The 8,084-nt window shown below is 35.5% G+C and overlaps 1 long non-coding RNA gene across 2 annotated transcripts; it reads right to left on the minus strand.

Annotated features, from left to right (window-relative positions):
- Window positions 1-2,747: 2,747 nt before the first annotated feature.
- LOC134750062 (uncharacterized) lies at window positions 2,748-7,775 on the minus strand. Of its 2 annotated transcripts, none has more exons than XR_010128539.1 (2): window positions 7,562-7,775; window positions 2,748-5,524 (listed from the first exon to the last, which is right to left on the minus strand). It is a non-coding gene; the product is annotated as an uncharacterized LOC134750062 (long non-coding RNA). The 2 variants fall into 2 exon arrangements; XR_010128540.1 differs by having other exon boundaries at window positions 7,522-7,775.
- Window positions 7,776-8,084: the final 309 nt, after the last annotated feature.

Raw genomic sequence — 8,084 nt, forward strand, 5'->3', positions numbered from 1 at the left:
AAATGTAGGTATTTGCTAGAACAAATGCATCAGTTTAAAAAATCCAAATTGGTAATTTTCAAGTTAATCCACTTATGCTTCTAGTAAGTAGTAAGGGAAGTAGTAGTATGCTTGTAGTAGTGTAGTAGTAGGTCGCGGGTTCAAATCCTGGCTCGTACCAATTAGTTCTTCGGAACTTATGAAACTAAATACCCTATCTACTACACATGAATGTAACAATAGTTATTTGTGCAACAAGAGAGGAAAGTTGGTTTTTCTTGCGAGTGTTTATTTTGAGTCCCGAGAAAGCGAAAGATTCTATAATTGAATCACGAGCGAAGCGAGTAATTCTAAGGTAGAATCTTGAGCGTAGCGAGGGACTCAAAAACACGAGATGTAAAATAACTTTGCTCTCGTGTTGCACACATAATTTTTCACCTCAGTAGTGAGAACATATTAACGGTTAAAATGTATTTCGAATTACACAGAATAAACAGAGAAAAAAAAGTATTATAATATGTACGATACGATAAGATACGAGACAAGACCGGACGGGACCGGACCGGACCGGACCGGACCGTACCGTACCGTACCATACCATAAAAAAATGTAATAAAAGTATGAAGTTCATGGCCTTCACTAAATTAAAAAGCTACATTGTTTCACTCCCTGGAGTGAGGAAAGTCGCACTTTCCTCACTCCAGGGAGTGACGAAAGTAGGCTTGTTCGAGCTGCTGAGGTGAAAAAACTTAAGTTCGGTTGCTGTCATTAGACTATGAATAAACTGAATGCATTTTATCCTTATATTGTCATTAGACTATGAATAAACTGAAAGCATTTTATCCTTATATATTCAAACGCAAAATGTATTTATTAAACCAAAATATTTTGTTATTTAGATATCCAGTCGCTGTAAGCATCTGTAAGTTAAGAAGTCAATATTGACAGTTATGAATTGACCCTTATAATTACGAAGCTTGGGCCTACAGTTTAACTGATAGCCTTAGTGTAATGTATCTAAGGGTCAATTCATAACTGTCAAGATTGACTTCTTAGCTGCGTTAGATTTTAGCAAAGATAGATATAACTCCGTAATAGATAGATACAGTCTAAAGAAAAAACGTGCCTCGAAAATCAAGAAAATTAGATTCTCGTTCAGAGGGCGCTACTAGTTTTGGCCTACAGTCGTATAGATGGCGTTGACGGTTTTGTTTGTTATTTAACAATTTTAACGCATATCAGTGAAAGAACATGGGTCAAAATCATAAAAATAATTAATGCAAATAAAAAAAATCATTTATCTATATTTAAATACATTCTATCGCATTTTTATAAATCTTCATTTCTAGTTTTAAAGTGTGTCGACAGATGGCAGTGAATTTACTGGGGTTACAAAATTTACTATGACAGTACCGCTCTAGTATAAGTTACTCTATGATTTTAGTAACGATAGTCTGGGAGGACACTGACTTACTGTAATGTGACACAGGTTTTTTACCTAGCTCAGAAGTCAGGTACTTTAACATTTATCTGTAAGTGTCTTATGCCAGTAAACATATTTTTTATTACGTCTGTTGGAGAATTGTTTGACATGATGCCAACGAGCCCACCACACCGTAGTGCCCCCTCCACCCGCACTTCCCAGGTAGCAAAATGACGTCATTGACGTCATTATTACGTCATAATGACGTCGCTGACGTCATAATGACGTATAAATGCTACTCGGGTTGTTGGAAACTTAACGGTGTCGCATTGTATGGAAGGAGGAATATTCTCCCGGGTACACCCCGGCTGTGAAGTGAGCTCCCTACCGAGGTTTTCTCGAGGGACTACAGTATTCTTGAAACAGCTTTCTAGTATTAACGATCATGGAGCAAAGACTCGGACGGAAAGACAGACAAACGGATAAGGTGAAACTAGTTGACTACGGAACCCTAAAAAAAGGAGTGTATCGACTACCGACAGGATGGAGTTGCAGGCGTCCATGTGCTACGGTAGTCTAATACCAAAGACAGATATAACTCCGTAATAGATGGATACAGTCTAAGGAAAAAAAATGTAAATTTGATTCTCGATCAGATGGCGCCACTACCTCTGGCCTACTCTCGTATCTCTATACGAGAGTAGGCCAAAGGTAGTGGCGCCATCTGATCGAGAATCAAATTTACGTTCTTTTTCCTTATTTTTTTATTTGCATTAATTATTTTTATATGATTTTGACCCATGTTCTTTAACGGATATGCGTTAAAATTATAAATAACAAACGAAACCGTCAACGCCCTCTATACGAGAGTAGGCCAAAGCTAGTGGCGCCATCTGATCGAGAATCAAATTTTCGTGATTTTCGAGGCACGTTTTTTCCTTAGACTGTATCCATCTATTACGGAGTAATATCTTTGATCCTACGTAAGTAGGTACCTATAATTTGACAAGGGACTGTCTCATTTCAAACATAGATAGAGAGAATCATACTATCTTTTTCTTTCGCTATTACTAGCACCCAAAAGAAAGGGATGAGTATAGTTTTTTTTGTTATTTACTGACAATTTGGTTTGACCAACTATACCTTTTATATTTATCAAATTTTCCGCCTTTTTCTACTAACAAAGCCGGGTCGCCAGTCTAGTTTCCCCTCTGGGATGGAAGGTCGGATTGCATAGTTTTCGTAAAAACCAGTTCTAACGCCAATTTTTGGGATAAGGTGCCAAAAGCGGCCCTTTGGTTCCTTTATATGCGTTAGGTAGGTAAAGGTAAAAAAACAAATATGATCACAGTTTAGTTTTATATTTGGTAAACATACATATAAACAATTTAAAAAGGCACGAAACAATTTTTATTTACCTAAATTCTACCTACTAGAGGCACGTTATAAATTTGTTAACTATCTATGCCTGATTTTGGATTATTTCAAAATTAAACTACCTATTAAGTAACAAGTTGTAAACTTAATGTACACAGTGTACATAATAATGCGTATTTTTATACAGGATATTTTTGTTATGTTATGTCGGATCATACTCTAAAGAGAAATGTGGTATTTTCTATAAAAAGGGACCTCATAGTCGATGGCGCTTACGCCATTATAAACGAGGCTGCGATATAAATACAATGCCGCGCGACGCTGTGCGGCGTAAGCGCCATCGACAATAAGGTCCCTTTTCGTAGAAAATGCCCCAAATATGTACGAGTAGATCATACTGAACAACTTTTATTATGGGGCCGACCCTGAAATCGCGCAAAAAAAAACCGCTGACCCATAGAAATCACCGACATATCACCGCTGACCCATAGAAATTATCGACATATCATTCGCCAACATGTATAGCCCGCTACAGACTACGCGGCGCGAAGCCGCGAACGCGAGTGTGGAGTCAATTTCGCTAATTAGCGAACTAGACTCCACACTCGCGTTCGCGGCTTCGCGCACGAGTGTGGAGGGAGCTTATGAGACAGCTGATTTTTTTGAAATTTTGGTGGTAAATAGAAAAAGTTGTTCGACCTATACTTACATATTCACAGCTCAGAGTATGATCAGACATAACATGGACACGGTATAGATATAGGTTGATTTCCGTGACAATTGCATTTCGAATTACTTAGTTCGGTTCCAACTAAACCTATAGAAATTATGCAGGATATATGGGGCATTTTCTATGAAAAGGGACCTTATTGTCGATGGCGCTTACGCCGCGCGGCATGTATTTATATCGGAGCATCGTTTATAATGGCGTAAGTGCCATCGACAATAAGGTCCCTTTTTATAGAAAATACCACACATACAATATTGCATGTAATTAACTAAAACTTAAATTAGTATTCATTAATATATAAGTATAATGCATGTTTGAGGAACTAGAGTATTAACAAATGCTGTCATGACTTTTAACATCACTTTATATCTGTCAAAAAATGCATCTTATGAAAATGCGCAGCACGGCTACCATGAGTTGACATTTACGCTAGCGACTGCGTGAACTCGAACGCACCAACACGTCCAGTGCGAGCGAGATGGACAAGTTCATGCATTCGCTAGCGTAAGAGCGTAACATCAAGTGTCAACTTTATTATAGGGTATTTGACTGTATTTAAAATAAATTGTTTAACAACATGTATGAAATAAAGCACCAGAAGATTAATGGAGTAACGTAGACAGCAGTTATTTTTAGACACAATTTCTATTTTAAAACTCGTATAAAGCTATAAAGAGTAGGTAATTTGATTGTGACGTCACATGCTAGTGTTTCATATAAATTCCATAGTAGCAAAATCGTTTTGACAGTTCGAAAAAAGAAACTGATTTGACTAGTAGTCAAATACCCTATTGCTCTTGAGCGTAGGTAGTTTTAAGCTGATTCAGTCATAATTTTCATAAAATAATATATTCTTGTGGACCGCCATCTTGGTGATATCGGGTCGTAATTAATTTCTTTGCTTTTGCTCATTAACGTTGTTTAAAGTGTAATACTGATAGCTTATTATGCAGTAAACTAATGTGGAAGTGTGCGGATAATGAATTAATCTAGATACGAGTTTATCCACCGTTCTGGTGTCAACGCCAGGTAGCCACACGGTGGCCTTTGTAAAGTCCAGCTATCTCCCAAGAGCTAATTATAACATCGTTTTCTAAACCAAAAGGTACCACAATACAGTTAAAAATGATACCTTTTGTTTAAAAACGCCACAAATGTTACCCAGTTAACCAATGTGTTAAAAAAATTATATTACATTTTTGAGAGATGTCTCACTGGGCATTAAACCAGACATTTTTATATTTTTATGGCAAATAAAATAAAACATGTACATATAAAACATCAATTTAGATAATTTATGCACCTATCAATAACAAATATCTCATTCTTTGAATAATTTGTGGACATGCTTAGCCTAATTAATCTAAAAATGTTAACCAATTCATAATAACAATAAAAATATAAAGGCAAATAGAATCTCAACATAATTATATTTACTTAAATATAAACTTTGTTCTCATATTTACAGGGCAGTGAACCAATAAAAAAATGTTTTCATTACATGATAATTAGGTTGTAGGCCTCTCCAAACGTTAACGATAATTGCATGCGATTTGCAATACATTGCGGCATCGTCCCCCCCCCCTTTTTTTTTTAAGGATGGGGTTACGTCTCAGTGACGTTGTCACCCCCGTACTGAGATCTATAGTAATAATGTAGTAGTGCAGTATTGCTCCTATTTAGCCAGCAATTATTTGAAATCGCATACCATTAGTTGCAAAGTTTGTAGAAGCCTTATGGCGTTCTTCGGTCGTTGTTTTTGCAGGGCAGCGGCGGCAAGTTGTACGACTTGCCATCGGGAGTCATCCAGCAGGTCGGAGGGTCATGGTTATGCCGGCCTATGCTCTCCGTCACCTTCCCCGCATCATTTATCCGGAGCTTCGCCGGACAACATCTGCTGAAGAAGTACCAGCAATACCACAGCTGGCTCCCATACGCCTTCTTATACATAAACCTGAATGTGTGGTTTTGGTATATGAATAGCTTTGAATTGCCTCTCGTATTTATGAATATACCTGGAACAAATTAGGATTTATTAAGAACCTTGTGCAATACATGATTAATTTCTCATATTATTCATCTAATAGGGAAGGAAGGAAAATAATTCAAAATAATGTTTTGTAGGATTTAATTTCATATTAATCTGCGGATGAGTTCAGTTCAGAGATGATTTCTGTAAAACAAGCAAAGGTCAAAGTACAGACATGATATGAGGGCCAAACTAAAGTCAATTTTATTGAATATAGACCCCAAACTTTATTTTTAAAATTAAAGGTATACAATAATATTTCTGCCTAACACACATTGAAAATTAACAAAAAAAAATTACCTATCCACTCTTAAAAATTTGTAAATGTTAAATGAGTTTATTACTGATTCATTCCTCTGTTACAGAATTATAGAAAATATTGAAAACTTTTTTAAATTCTTATACATAAAAATTAATAAATAAAAAAAATCATTACCTATACTCTCTTAACAATTGGACAATGTAAAATCAAGAAATTTGCACCAAATTTTACTACCAGGGGTTTAGGGTTCCATACCCAAGGGTAAAACAGGACCCTATTACTAAGACTCCACTGTCCATCTGTCTGTCTGTATCTCATGAACCGTGATAGCTAGACAGTTGAAATTTTCACAAATGATGTATTTCTGTTGCCGCTATAACAACAAATACTGAAAATTTAATTTGTATGGAACCCTCAGTGGGCGAGTCTGACTCGCACTTGTCCGGTTTTTATTGACTCAAATAAACATATTGACGTAAAATAAAAAAACTTGTGTAAACATGCAGGTTTAAAACATAAAGCTACGTTGTTGCATCATATGACAAACATGATATAAGATAAGTATTAACAATTACCGATGTCAAGTATATAACATAACATAAATGAATATTCACTGAAGAATAGGAGGCAAAAAAATACAGAATGCCTGTGTATGATAAAGATCCTGACCAAAATTTTTAGCCATTTTTTTCAAGATTTTTTCTGCTCTATCTGGATTCATACAAAAGGTTAACATGGGTCCAGTAACTGCCAGAATTAGAATTTTATATGTATAGAAGCAGATGCAGTAGGCCTAGCACATGATTGGCGCGAGATAGACTACCGGTCTTTTTCAAACTACATAATGTCAATTAAAGGGGGACCGGTAGTCTATCTCGCCGCGAGATACTGTCGCGCCAATTATGTGCTAGGCCTACTGCATCTGCTAAATAATAAAAATTAAGCTTAGAAATAACCCAAGACAGTGAATTTTTCCTCGTTTAATTTATTTCTAAGCTCACAGACGTTTCTGCTTGACAAAATGAAAAATAAAAATTAAGACCTTAATTACTAACAATGAATTTCTGTACTGAACTCATGAACAAAAGCTGAATATTTTTGGTTGATGTTTTACTAAATTACCATTATAATAAAAGTAACTTGTTGTAGTTAGACTGTTTCCACTGATTTTACAAGGCCAGGTTTTTTTATACTGAACTTACATACAAAGGTAAAGGCATACTGGAAGCATGTGGTAATTGTAGTTTATGTGTTAATTGCTATAAATTATCTCTTTATGAGGTAAGAGTAATATTACTCAAGAATTTTAAATTACACAGTTTCATTATAAGTGTTTAAATGTAATAACAACATGCCTATGACTTTCCTGAGCTTAGCAATAAATCAAATATAAACTAAAAAGCCACAAATCAGTGGCAGATGTAACAGATATTGTTTGTAATGATAGCAGATAACAAAAGTAAGGTTATGTAGTACACAGCTGTAAATTATATTGATAAAGCTTCAATTGCCAAACAATATCCGTGATTTTAACGATAACAGATATTTCGAAACGGAGTAAAAATCAATAAAATAATTGCAACTTGTAAAAACACGCAACACAACATTTACATGTACACTTCCAACTACATAGGTACATTTGTTTACCTACAAACTATCGTGAAATCGTGCACTGCACTTAATAGATTTGATCGACACTTAAATCGGGTTTCGTTACGTACCCGTCACACTATTCTCACTCATTATTGTTCTTAATATCACCTCCATAAAGCACTGTAATCCCTTTTGGACACCACCACTTTATTAGAAATTGTAAAATAGCATAAATAATCCTCATACGCACGTGACATTATAATAGATATTTACGATCTCAGTTATAAAAAATATGCAGCCAAACTATTCTCTCGAATTAAATTCTTTCTTTTTACAAAACACAAGTCAACAAGAACGTCAAGAACACTTTGCTTTGACGTTTGACAATTGTGAATTGAGACTGACACTACTGACAGCTCCGTACTGATTGACGGAACACAACTCGACTGGTTTCTGGTTTCAAATAAAAATTCGACTTTGAAACTCGATTACGGTACGGACTTTGTACTAACATTTTTATCAGTCGTTATCATTAGCGTAATATGGTACTAATATCGTAGATTGTAATAATGTTATCTCTCTGAAACGTAATAATCGGGATTCCGTAGAAGTAATAATGAATATATTATAGCTGGTAAAACAACTTTGTCAAAAGAAAAAGGCGCGAAATTCAAATTTTCTATGGGACGGT

Source organism: Cydia strobilella, chromosome 2 (assembly GCF_947568885.1).
Source record: "Cydia strobilella chromosome 2, ilCydStro3.1, whole genome shotgun sequence".
Taxonomy (NCBI): domain Eukaryota; kingdom Metazoa; phylum Arthropoda; class Insecta; order Lepidoptera; family Tortricidae; genus Cydia; species Cydia strobilella.